At 41.8% G+C, this 12,972-nt stretch overlaps 5 non-coding genes across 5 annotated transcripts; all 5 read right to left on the reverse strand.

The window, feature by feature from the left end:
• Positions 1–5,313: 5,313 nt before the first annotated feature.
• TRNAT-UGU (transfer RNA threonine (anticodon UGU)) lies at positions 5,314–5,386 on the reverse strand. The gene has a single exon. It is a non-coding gene; the product is annotated as a tRNA-Thr (tRNA).
• A 1,290-nt stretch (positions 5,387–6,676) lies between these two features.
• Positions 6,677–6,749, reverse strand: TRNAT-UGU (transfer RNA threonine (anticodon UGU)). Its single transcript has one exon. It is a non-coding gene; the product is annotated as a tRNA-Thr (tRNA).
• Positions 6,750–7,586: 837 nt separating this feature from the next.
• On the reverse strand, positions 7,587–7,659 carry TRNAT-UGU (transfer RNA threonine (anticodon UGU)). Its single transcript has one exon. It is a non-coding gene; the product is annotated as a tRNA-Thr (tRNA).
• Positions 7,660–8,947: 1,288 nt separating this feature from the next.
• Positions 8,948–9,020, reverse strand: TRNAT-UGU (transfer RNA threonine (anticodon UGU)). Its single transcript has one exon. It is a non-coding gene; the product is annotated as a tRNA-Thr (tRNA).
• A 3,562-nt stretch (positions 9,021–12,582) lies between these two features.
• TRNAT-UGU (transfer RNA threonine (anticodon UGU)) lies at positions 12,583–12,655 on the reverse strand. Its single transcript has one exon. It is a non-coding gene; the product is annotated as a tRNA-Thr (tRNA).
• Between the last annotated feature and the right edge of the window lie 317 nt (positions 12,656–12,972).

Here is a 12,972-nt window from a genome sequence, read left to right on the forward strand (position 1 = left end):
GACAGTCAGCACCATCTATAAGCAAAACAACGATTGTGAAAACACTCTTATGCGCATGTTGCGTCACGTAGCACGTGAACTTATTATGAGTGGGCAGCTGAATAATTGTCCCTCTTATACAATCTAAAGACACCAAGTCTGCCAGTACGAGACCCTCGTTCAATTAAATAAGGGAAAAAAGTGTAAACCTAAGCGCTCGTTTTTCCGTGTTTTAACACAATAATAATGAGATCCAACAGACAGTAATGCCAAGGAATGTACAGGTGAAGTTATTAGAACCAATGGAATGTAAATAAGAAGAAAGAAAAGTTGATGAAAAAATAACCAGCCGTGGGCAGGAATCAAACCTACGACCTTCGATGCTCTAACCACTGAGCTACCACAGCGGCCTTCCCTCCATCCACTTTTTTTAGTTTATATGTTAATTCAGAAGAAGGAGTGACAGTCAGCACCATCTATAAGCAAAACAACGATTGTGAAAACACTCTTATGCGCATGTTTGGCGTCACGTAGCACGTGAACTTATTATGAGCGGGCAGCTGATTAATTGTCCCTCTTATACAACCTAAAGACACCAAGTCTGCCAGTACGAGACCCTCGTTCAATGAAATAAGGTAAAAAGTGTATACCTAAGCGCTCGTTTTTCCGTGTTTTAACACAATAATAATGAGATCTAACAGACAGTAATGCCAAGGAATGTACAGGGGAAGTTATTTGAACCAATGGAATGTAAATAAGAAGAAAGAAAAGTGGATGAAAAAATAACCAGCCGTGGGCGGAATCGAACCTACGACCTTCGAATAACGCGTTCGATGCTCTAACCACTGATCTACCACAGCTGCCTTCCCTCCATCCACTTTTATGAGTTTATATGTGAATTTAGAAGTAGGAGTGACAGTCAGCGCCATCTATAAGCCAAACGACGAATGTCAAAACACACTTATGCACATGTTTGGCGTCACGTAGCACGTGAACTTATTATGAGCGGGCAGCTGAATAATTGTCCCTCTCATACAACCTAAACACACCAAAACTGCCAGTACGAGACCCTAGCTCAATGAAATAGGGGAAAGAAGTGTAAACCTAAGGGCTCGTTTTTTCGTGTTTTAACACAATATTAATGAGATCTAACAGACAGTAATGCCAAGGAATGTACAGGGGAAGTTATCAGAACCAATGGAATGTAAATAAGAAGAAAGAAAAGTGGATGAAAAAATAACCAGCCGTGGGCAGGAATGGAACCTACGACCTTCGAATAACGTGTTCGATGCTCTAACCACTGATCTACCACAGCTGCCTTCCCGCCATCCACTTTTTTGAGTTTATATGTGAACTCAGAAGAAGGAGTGACAGTCAGCGCCATCTATAAGCCAAACTACGAATGTGAAAACACTCCTATGCGCATGTTTGGCGTCACGTAGCACGTGAACTTATTCTGAGCGGGCAGCTGACTAATTGTTCCTCTTATACAACCTAAACACACCAATTCTGCGAGTACGAGACCCTCGTTCATTGAAATAGGGGAAAGAAGTGTATACCTAAGGGCTCGTTTTTGCGTGTTTTAACACAATATTAATGAGATCTAACCGACAGTAATGCCAAGAAATGTGCAGGGGAAGTTATTAGAACCAATGGAATGTAAATAAGAAGAAAGAAAAGTGAATGAAAGAGTAACGAGCCGTGGGCAGGAATCGAACATACGACCTTCAAATAACGCGTTCGATGCTCTAACCATTGAGCTACCACAGCGGCCTTCCTTCCATCCACTTTTTTTGAGCTTATATGTGAACTTAAAAGAAGGAGTGACAGTCAGCGCCATCTATAAACCAAACGACGATTGTGAAAACACTCCTATGCGCATGTTTGGCGTCACGTAGCACGTGAACCTATTATGAGCGAGCAGCTGATTAATTGTCCCTCTTATACAACCTAAACACACCAAGTCTGCCAGTACGAGACCGTCGTTCAATGAAATAAGGGAAAGAAGTGTATACCTAAGGGCTCGTTTTTGCGTGTTTTAACACAATATTAATGAGACCTAACAGACAGTAATGCCAAGGAATGTACAGAGGAAGTTATTAGAACCAATGGAATGTAAATAAGAAGAAAGAAAAGTGGATGAAAGAGTAACGAGCCGTGGGCAGGAATCGAACATACGACCTTCAAATAACGCGTTCGATGCTTTAACCACTGAGCTACCACAGCGGCCTTCCTTCCATCCACTTTTTTTAGTTTATATGTGAACTTAGAAGAAGGAGTGACAGTCAGCGCCATCTATAAGCCAAACGACGAATGTGAAAACACTCTTATGCGCATGTTTGGCGTCACGTAGCACGTGAACTTATAAGCGGGCAGCTGATTAATTGTACCTCTTATACAACCTAAACACACCAATTCTGCCGGTACGTGACACTCGTTCAATGAAATAAGGGAAAGAAGTGTATACCTAAGGGCTCGTTTTTCCGTGTTTTAACACAATATTAATGAGATCTAACAGACAGCAATGCCAAGGAATGTACAGGGGAAGTTATTAGAACCAATGGAATGTAAATAAGAAGAATGAAAAGTGGATGAAAAAATAACCAGCCGCGGGCAGGAATCAAACCTACGACCTTCAAATAACACGTTCGATGCTCTAACCACTGAGCTACCACAGCGGCCTTCCCTCCATCCACTTTTTTAGTTTATATGTGAATTCAGAAGAAGGAGTGACAGTCAGCACCATCTATAAGCAAAACAACGATTGTGAAAACACTCTTATGCGCATGTTTGGCGTCACGTAGCACGTGAACTTATTATGAGCGGGCAGCTGATTAATTGTCCCTCTCATACAACCTAAACACACCAAGTCTGCCAGTACGAGACCCTAGCTCAATGAAATAGGGGAAAGAAGTGTAAACCTAAGGGCTCGTTTTTTCGTGTTTTAACACAATATTAATGAGATCAAACAGACAGTAATGCCAAGGAATGTACAGGGGAAGTTATCAGAACCAATGGAATGTAAATAAGAAGAAAGAAAAGTGGATGAAAAAATAACCAGCCGTGGGCAGGAATCGAACCTACGACCTTCGAATAACGTGTTCGATGCTCTAACCACTGATCTACCACAGCTGCCTTCCCGCAATCCACTTTTTTGAGTTTATATGTGAACTCAGATGAAGAAGTGACAGTCAGCGCCATCTATAAGCCAAACGACGAATGTGAAAACACTCCTATGCGCATGTTTGGCGTCACGTAGCACGTGAACTTATTCTGAGCGGGCAGCTGACTAATTGTTCCTCTTATACAACCTAAACACACCACTTCTGCGAGTACGAGACCCTCGTTCATTGAAATAAGGGAAAGAAGTGTATACCTAAGGGCTCGTATTTGCGTGTTTTAACACAATAGTAATGAGATCTAACCGACAGTAATGCCAAGGAATGTGCAGGGGAAGTTATTAGAACCAATGGAATGTAAATAAGAAGAAAGAAAAGTGGATGAAAGAGTAACAAGCCGTGGGCAGGAATCGAACATACGACCTTCAAATAAAGCGTTCGATGCTCTAACCACTGAGCTACCACAGTGGCCTTCCTTCCATCCACTTTTTTGAGCTTATATGTGAACTTAAAAGAAGGAGTGACAGTCAGCGCCATCTATAAACCAAACGACGATTGTGAAAACACTCCTATGCGCATGTTTGGCGTCACGTAGCACGTGAACTTATTATGAGCGAGCAGCTGATTAATTGTCCCTCTTATACAACCTAAACACACCAAGTCTGCCAGTACGAGACCGTCGTTCAATGAAATAAGGGAAAGAAGTGTATACCTAAGGGCTCGTTTTTCCGTGTTTTAACACAATAATAATGAGATCTAACAGACAGTAATGCCAAGGAATGTACAGAGGAAGTTATTAGAACCAATGGAATGTAAATAAGAAGAAAGAAAAGTGGATGAAAGAGTAACGAGCCGTGGGCAGGAATCGAACATACGACCTTCAAATAACGCGTTCGATGCTTTAACCACCGAGCTACCACAGCGGCCTTCCTTCCATCCACTTTTTTGAGTTTATATGTGAACTTAGAAGAAGGAGTGACAGTCAGCGCCATCTATAAGCCAAACGACGAATGTGAAAACACTCTTATGCGCATGTTTGGCGTCACGTAGCACGTGAACTTATTATAAGCGGGCAGCTGATTAATTGTCCCTCTTATACAACCTAAACACACCAATTCTGCCGGAAAGTGACACTCGTTCAATGAAATAAGGGAAAGAAGTGTATACCTAAGGGCTCGTTTTTCCGTGTTTTAACACAATAATAATGAGATCTAACAGACAGTAATGCCAAGGAATGTACAGGGGAAGTTATTAGAACCAATGGAATGTAAATAAGAAGAAAGAAAAGTGGATGAAAAAATAACCAGCCGTGGGCAGGAATCGAACCTACGACCTTCAAATAACACGTTCGATGCTCTAACCACTGATCTACCACAGCTGCCTTCCCGCCATCCACTTTTTTGAGTTTATATGTGAACTCAGAAGAAGGAGTGACAGTCAGCGCCATCTATAAGCCAAACGACGAATGTGAAAACACTCCTATGCGCATGTTTGGCGTCACGTAGCACGTGAACCTATTATGAGCGAGCAGCTGATTAATTGTCCCTCTTATACAACCTAAACACACCGAGTCTGCCAGTACGAGACCGTCGTTCAATGAAATAAGGGAAAGAAGTGTATACCTTAGGGCTCGTTTTTGCGTGTTTTTCCACAATAATAATGAGATCTAACAGACAGTAATGCCAAGGAATGTACAGGGGAAGTTATTAGAACCAATGGAATGTAAATAAGAAGAAAGAAAAGTGGATGAAATAGTAACGAGCCGTAGACAGGAATCGAACATACGACCTTCAAATAACGCGTTCGATGCTTTAACCACTGAGCTACCACAGCGGCCTTCCTTCCATCCACTTTTTTGAGTTTATATGTGAACTTAGAAGAAGGAGTGACAGTCAGCGCCATCTATAAGCCAAACGACGAATGTGAAAACACTCTTATGCGCATGTTTGGCGTCACGTAGCACGTGAACTTATTATGAGCGGGCAGCTGACTAATTGTCCCTCTTATACAACCTAAACACACCAATTCTGCCAGTACGAGACCCTCGTTCAATGAAATAAGGGAAAAAAGTGTAAACCTAAGCGCTCGTTTTTCCGTGTTTTAACACAATAATAATGAGATCTAACAGACAGTAATGCCAAGGAATGTACAGGGGAAGTTATTAGAACCAATGGAATGTAAATAAGAAGAAAGAAAAGTGGATGAAAAAATAACCAGCCGTGGGCAGGAATCGAACCTACGACCTTCAAATAACACGTTTGATGCTCTAACCACCGAGCTACCACAGCGGCCTTCCTTCCATCCACTTTTTTGAGTTTATATGTGAACTTAGAAGAAGGAGTGACAGTCAGCGCCATCTATAAGCCAAACGACGAATGTGAAAACACTCTTATGCGCATGTTTGGCGTCACGTAGCACGTGAACTTATTATAAGCGGGCAGCTGATTAATTGTCCCTCTTATACAACCTAAACACACCAATTCTGCCGGTACGTGACACTCGTTCAATGAAATAAGGGAAAGAAGTGTATACCTAAGGGCTCGTTTTTCCGTGTTTTAACACAATATTAATGAGATCTAACAGACAGTAATGCCAAGGAATGTACAGGGGAAGTTATTAGAACCAATGGAATGTAAATAAGAAGAAAGAAAAGTGGATGAAAAAAAAACCAGCCGTGGGCAGGAATCGAACCTATGACCTTCGAATAACGCGTTCGATGCTCTAACCACTGATCTACCACAGCTGCCTTCCCTCCACCCACTTTTATGAGTTTATATGAGAATTTAGAAAAAGGAGTGACAGTCAGTTCCATCTATAAGCCAAACGACGAATGTGAAAACACACTTATGCATATGTTTGGCATCACGTAGCACGTGAACTTATTATGAGCGGGCAGCTGATTAATTGTCCCTCTTATACAACCTAAACACACCACGTCTGCCAGTACGAGACCCTAGCTCAATGAAATAGAGGAAAGAAGTGTATACCTAAGGGCTCGTTTTTCCGTGTTTAACACAATATTAATGAGATCTAACAGACAGTCATGCCAAGGAATGTACAGGGGAAGTTATTATAACCAATGGAATGTAAATAGGAAGAAAGAAAAGTGGATGAAAAATAACCAGCCGTGGGCAGAAATCGAACCTACGACCTTCAAATAACACGTTCGATGCTCTAACCACTGAGCTACCACAGCGGCCTTCCCTCCATCCACTTTTTTGAGTTTATATGTGAATTCAGAAGAAGGAGTGACAGTCAGCACCATCTATAAGCAAAACAACGATTGTGAAAACACTCTTATGCGCATGTTTGGCGTCACGTAGCACGTGAACTTATTATGAGCGGGCAGCTGATTAATTGTCCCTCTTATACAACCTAAAGACACCAAGTCTGCCAGTACGAGACCCTCGTTCAATGAAATAAGGGAAAAAAGTGTATACCTAAGCGCTCGTTTTTCCGTGTTTTAACACAATAATAATGAGATCTAACAGACAGTAATGCCAAGGAGTGCACAGGGGAAGTTATTAGAACCAATGGAATGTAAATAAGAAGAAAGAAAAGTGGATGAAAAAATAACCAGCCGTGGGCAGGAATCGAACCTACGACCTTCAAATAACACGTTCGATGCTCTAACCACTGAGCTACCACAGCGGCCTTCCCTCCATCCACTTTTCTGAGTTTATATGTGAATTCAGAAGAAGGAGTGACAGTCAGCACCATCTATAAGCAAAACGACGATGGTGAAAACACTCTTATGCGCATGTTTGGCATCACGTAGCACGTGAACCTATTATGAGCGAGCAGCTGATTAATTGTCCCTCTTATACAACCTAAACACAACGAGTCTGCCAGTACGAGACCGTCGTTCAATGAAATAAGGGAAAGAAGTGTATACCTTAGGGCTCGTTTTTGCGTGTTTTTCCACAATAATAATGAGATCTAACAGACAGTAATGCCAAGGAATGTACAGGGGAAGTTATTAGAACCAATGGAATGTAAATAAGAAGAAAGAAAAGTGGATGAAATAGTAACGAGCCGTAGGCAGGAATCGAACATACGACCTTCAAATAACGCGTTCGATGCTTTAACCACTGAGCTACCACAGCGGCCTTCCTTCCATCCACTTTTTTGAGTTTATATGTGAACTTAGAAGAAGGAGTGACAGTCAGCGCCATCTATAAGCCAAACGACGAATGTGAAAACACTCTTATGCGCATGTTTGGCGTCACGTAGCACGTGAACTTATTATGAGCGGGCAGCTGACTAATTGTCCCTCTTATACAACCTAAACACACCAATTCTGCCAGTACGAGACCCTCGTTCAATGAAATAAGGGAAAAAAGTGTAAACCTAAGCGCTCGTTTTTCAGTGTTTTAACACAATAATAATGAGATCTAACAGACAGTAATGCCAAGGAATGTACAGGGGAAGTTATTGGAATCAATGGAATGTAAATACGAAGAAAGAAAAGTGGATGAAAAAATAACCAGCCGTGGGCAGGAATCGAACCTACGACCTTCAAATAACACGTTTGATGCTCTAACTACTGAGCTACCACAGCGGCCTTCCCTCCATCCACTTTTTTGAGTTTATATGTGAATTCAGAAGAAGGAGTGACAGTCAGCGCCCTCTATAAGCCAAACGACGAATGTGAAAACACTCTTATGCGCATGTTTGGCGTCACGTAGCACGTGAACTTATTATGAGCGGGCAGCTGACTAATTGTCCCTCTTATACAACCTAAACACACCAATTCTGCCAGTACGAGACCCTAGCTCAATGAAATAGGGGAAAGAAGTGTATACCTAAGGGCTCGTTTTTCCGTGTTTAACACAATATTAATGAGATCTAACAGACAGTCATGCCAAGGAATGTACAGGGGAAGTTATTAGAACCAATGGAATGTAAATAAGAAGAAAGAAAAGTGGATGAAAAAATAACCAGCCGTGGGCAGAAATCGAACCTACGACCTTCAAATAACGCGTTCGATGGTCTAACCACTGAGCTACCACAGCGGCCTTTCTCCATCCACTTTTTTGAGTTTATATGTGAATTTGGAAGTAGGAGTGACAGTCAGCGCCATCTATAAGCCAAACGACGAATGTGAAAACACTCTTATGCGCATGTTTGGCGTCACGTAGCACGTGAACTTATTGTGAGTGGGCAGCTGATTAATTGTCCCTCTTATACAATCTAAAGACACCAAGTCTGCCAGTACGAGACCCTCGTTCAATGAAATAAGGGAAAAAAGTGTAAACCTAAGCGCTCGTTTTTCCGTGTTTTAACACAATAATAATGAGATCTAACAGACAGTAATGCCAAGGAATGTACAGGTGAAGTTATTAGAACCAATGGAATGTAAATAAGAAGAAAGAAAAGTTGATGAAAAAATAACCAGCCGTGGGCATGAATCGAACCTACGACCTTCAAATAACACGTTTGATGCTCTAACCACTGAGCTACCACATCGGCCTTCCCTCCATCCACTTTTTTGAGTTTATATGTGAGTTCAGAAGAAGGAGTGACAGTCAGCACCATCTATAAGCAAAACAACGATTGTGAAAACACTCTTATGCGCATGTTGCGTCACGTAGCACGTGAACTTGTTATGAGTGGGCAGCTGAATAATTGTCCCTCTTATACAATCTAAAGACACCAAGTCTGCCAGTACGAGACCCTCGTTCAATGAAATAAGGGAAAAAAGTGTAAACCTAAGCGCTCGTTTTTCCGTGTTTTAACACAATAATAATGAGATCTAACAGACAGTAATGCCAAGGAATGTACAGGTGAAGTTATTAGAACCAATGGAATGTAAATAAGAAGAAAGAAAAGTTGATGAAAAAATAACCAGCCGTGGGCATGAATCGAACCTACGACCTTCAAATAACACGTTTGATGCTCTAACCACTGAGCTACCACAGCTGCCTTCCCGACATCCACTTTTTTGAGTTTATATGTGAACTCAGAAGAAGGAGTGACAGTCAGCGCCATCTATAAGCCAAACGACGAATGTGAAAACACTCCTATGCGCATGTTTGGCGTCACGTAGCACGTGAACTTATTCTGAGCGGGCAGCTGACTAATTGTTCCTCTTATACAACCTAAACACACCAATTCTGCGAGTACGAGACCCTCGTTCATTGAAATAAGGGAAAGAAGTGTATACCTAAGGGCTCGTTTTTGCGTGTTTTAACACAATATTAATGAGATCTAACCGACAGTAATGCCAAGGAATGTGCAGGGGAAGTTATTAGAACCAATGGAATGTAAATAAGAAGAAAGAAAAGTGAATGAAAGAGTAACGAGCCGTGGGCAGGAATCGAACATACGACCTTCAAATAACGCGTTCGATGCTCTAACCATTGAGCTACCACAGCGGCCTTCCTTCCATCCACTTTTTTGAGCTTATATGTGAACTTAAAAGAAGGAGTGACAGTCAGCGCCATCTATAAACCAAACGACGATTGTGAAAACACTCCTATGCGCATGTTTGGCGTCACGTAGCACGTGAACCTATTATGAGCGAGCAGCTGATTAATTGTCCCTCTTATACAACCTAAACACACCAAGTCTGCCAGTACGAGACCGTCGTTCAATGAAATAAGGGAAAGAAGTGTATACCTAAGGGCTCGTTTTTGCGTGTTTTAACACAATATTAATGAGATCTAACAGACAGTAATGCCAAGGAATGTACAGAGGAAGTTATTAGAACCAATGGAATGTAAATAAGAAGAAAGAAAAGTGGATGAAAGAGTAACGAGCCGTGGGCAGGAATCGAACATACGACCTTCAAATAACGCGTTCGATGCTTTAACCACTGAGCTACCACAGCGGCGTTCCTTCCATCCACTTTTTTGAGTTTATATGTGAACTTAGAAGGAGTGACAGTCAGCGCCATCTATAAGCCAAACGACGAATGTGAAAACACTCTTATGCGCATGTTTGGCGTCACGTAGCACGTGAACTTATTATAAGCGGGCAGCTGATTAATTGTCCCTCTTATACAACCTAAACACACCAATTCTGCCGGTACGTGACACTCGTTCAATGAAATAAGGGAAAGAAGTGTATACCTAAGGGCTCGTTTTTCCGTGTTTTAACACAATAATAATGAGATCTAACAGACAGTAATGCCAAGGAATGTACAGGGAAAGTTATTAGAACCAATGGAATGTAAATAGGAAGAATGAAAAGTGGATGAAAAAATAACCAGCCGCGGGCAGGAATCAAACCTACGACCTTCAAATAACACGTTCGATGCTCTAACCACTGAGCTACCACAGCGGCCTTCCCTCTATCCACTTTTTTAGTTTATATGTGAATTCAGAAGAAGGAGTGACAGTCAGCACCATCTATAAGCAAAACAACGATTGTGAAAACACTCTTATGCGCATGTTTGGCGTCACGTAGCACGTGAACTTATTATAAGCGGGCAGCTGATTAATTGGCCCTCTTATACAACCTAAACACACCAATTCTGCCGGTACGTGACACTCGTTCAATGAAATAAGGGAAAGAAGTGTATACCTAAGGGCTCGTTTTTCCGTGTTTTAACACAATATTAATGAGATCTAACAGACAGTAATGCCAAGGAATGTACAGGGGAAGTTATTAGAACCAATGGAATGTAAATAAGAAGAATGAAAAGTGGATGAAAAAATAACCAGCCGCGGGCAGGAATCAAACCTACGACCTTCAAATAACACGTTCGATGCTCTAACCACTGAGCTACCACAGCGGCCTTCCCTCCATCCACTTTTTTAATTTATATGTGAATTCAGAAGAAGGAGTGACAGTCAGCACCATCTATAAGCAAAACAACGATTGTGAAAACACTCTTATGCGCATGTTTGGCGTCACGTAGCACGTGAACTTATTATGAGCGGGCAGCTGAATAATTGTCCCTCTCATACAACCTAAACACACCAAGTCTGCCAGTACGAGACCCTAGCTCAATGAAATAGGGGAAAGAAGTGTAAACCTAAGGGCTCGTTTTTTCGTGTTTTAACACAATATTAATGAGATCTAACAGACAGTAATGCCGAGGAATGTACAGGGGAAGTTATCACAACCAATGGAATGTAAATAAGAAGAAAGAAAAGTGGATGAAAAAATAACCAGCCGTGGGCAGGAATCGAACCTACGATTTTCGAATAACGTGTTCGATGCTCTAACCACTGATCTACCACAGCTGCCTTCCCGCCATCCACTTTTTTGAGTTTATATGTGATCTCAGAAGAAGGAGTGACAGTCAGCGCCATCTATAAGCCAAACGACGAATGTGAAAACACTCCTATGCGCATGTTTGGCGTCACGTAGCACGTGAACTTATTCTGAGCGGGCAGCTGACTAATTGTTCCTCTTATACAACCTAAACACACCACTTCTGCGAGTACGAGACCCTCGTTCATTGAAATAAGAAAAAGAAGTGTATACTTAAGGGCTCGTTTTTGCGTGTTTTAACACAATATTAATGAGATCTAACCAACAGTAATGCCAAGGAATGTGCAGGGGAAGTTATTAGAACCAATGGAATGTAAATAAGAAGAAAGAAAAGTGGATGAAAGAGTAACGAGCCGTGGGCAGGAATCGAACATACGACCTTCAAATAACGCGTTCGATGCTCTAACCACTGAGCTACCACAGCGGCCTTCCTTCCATCCACTTTTTTGAGCTTATATGTGAACTTAAAAGAAGGAGTGACAGTCAGCGCCATCTATAAACCAAACGACGATTGTGAAAACACTCCTATGCGCATGTTTGGCGTCACGTAGCACGTGAACTTATTATGAGCGAGCAGCTGATTAATTGTCCCTCTTATACAACCTAAACACACCAAGTCTGCCAGTACGAGACCGTCGTTCAATGAAATAAGGGAAAGAAGTGTACACCTAAGGGCTCGTTTTTGCGTGTTTTAACACAATATTAATGAGATCTAACAGACAGTAATGCCAAGGAATGTACAGAGGAAGTTATTAGAACCAATGGAATGTAAATAAGAAGAAAGAAAAGTGGATGAAAGAGTAACGAGCCGTGGGCAGGAATCGAACATACGACCTTCAAATAACGCGTTCGATGCTTTAACCACCGAGCTACCACAGCGGCCTTCCTTCCATCCACTTTTTTGAGTTTATATGTGAACTCAGAAGAAGGAGTGACAGTCAGCGCCATCTATAAGCCAAACGACGAATGTGAAAACACTCTTATGCGCATGTTTGGCGTCACGTAGCACGTGAACTTATTATAAGCGGGCAGCTGATTAATTGTCCCTCTTATACAACCTAAACACACCAATTCTGCCGGTACGTGACACTCGTTTAATGAAATAAGGGAAAGAAGTGTATACCTAAGGGCTCGTTTTTCGGTGTTTTAACACAATAATAATGAGATCTAACAGACAGTAATGCCAAGGAATGCACAGGGGAAGTTATTACAACCAATGGAATGTAAATAAGAAGAAAGAAAAGTGGATGAAAAAATAATCAGCCGTGGGCAGGAATCGAACCTACGACCTTCAAATAACACGTTCGATGCTCTAACCACTGAGCTACCACAGCGGCCTTCCCTCCATCCACTTTTCTGAGTTTATATGTGAATTCAGAAGAAGGAGTGACAGTCAGCACCATCTATAAGCAAAACGACGATGGTGAAAACACTCCTATGCGCATGTTTGGCATCACGTAGCACGTGAACGTTTTATGAGCGAGCAGCTGATTAATTGTCCCTCTTATACAACCTAAACACACCGAGTCTGCCAGTACGAGACCGTCGTTCAATGAAATAAGGGAAAGAAGTGTATACCTTAGGGCTCGTTTTTGCGTGTTTTTCCACAATAATAATGAGATCTAACAGACAGTAATGCCAAGGAATGTAC

This window comes from Rhipicephalus microplus, chromosome 1 (assembly GCF_043290135.1).
Source record: "Rhipicephalus microplus isolate Deutch F79 chromosome 1, USDA_Rmic, whole genome shotgun sequence".
Taxonomy (NCBI): Eukaryota; Metazoa; Arthropoda; class Arachnida; order Ixodida; family Ixodidae; genus Rhipicephalus; species Rhipicephalus microplus.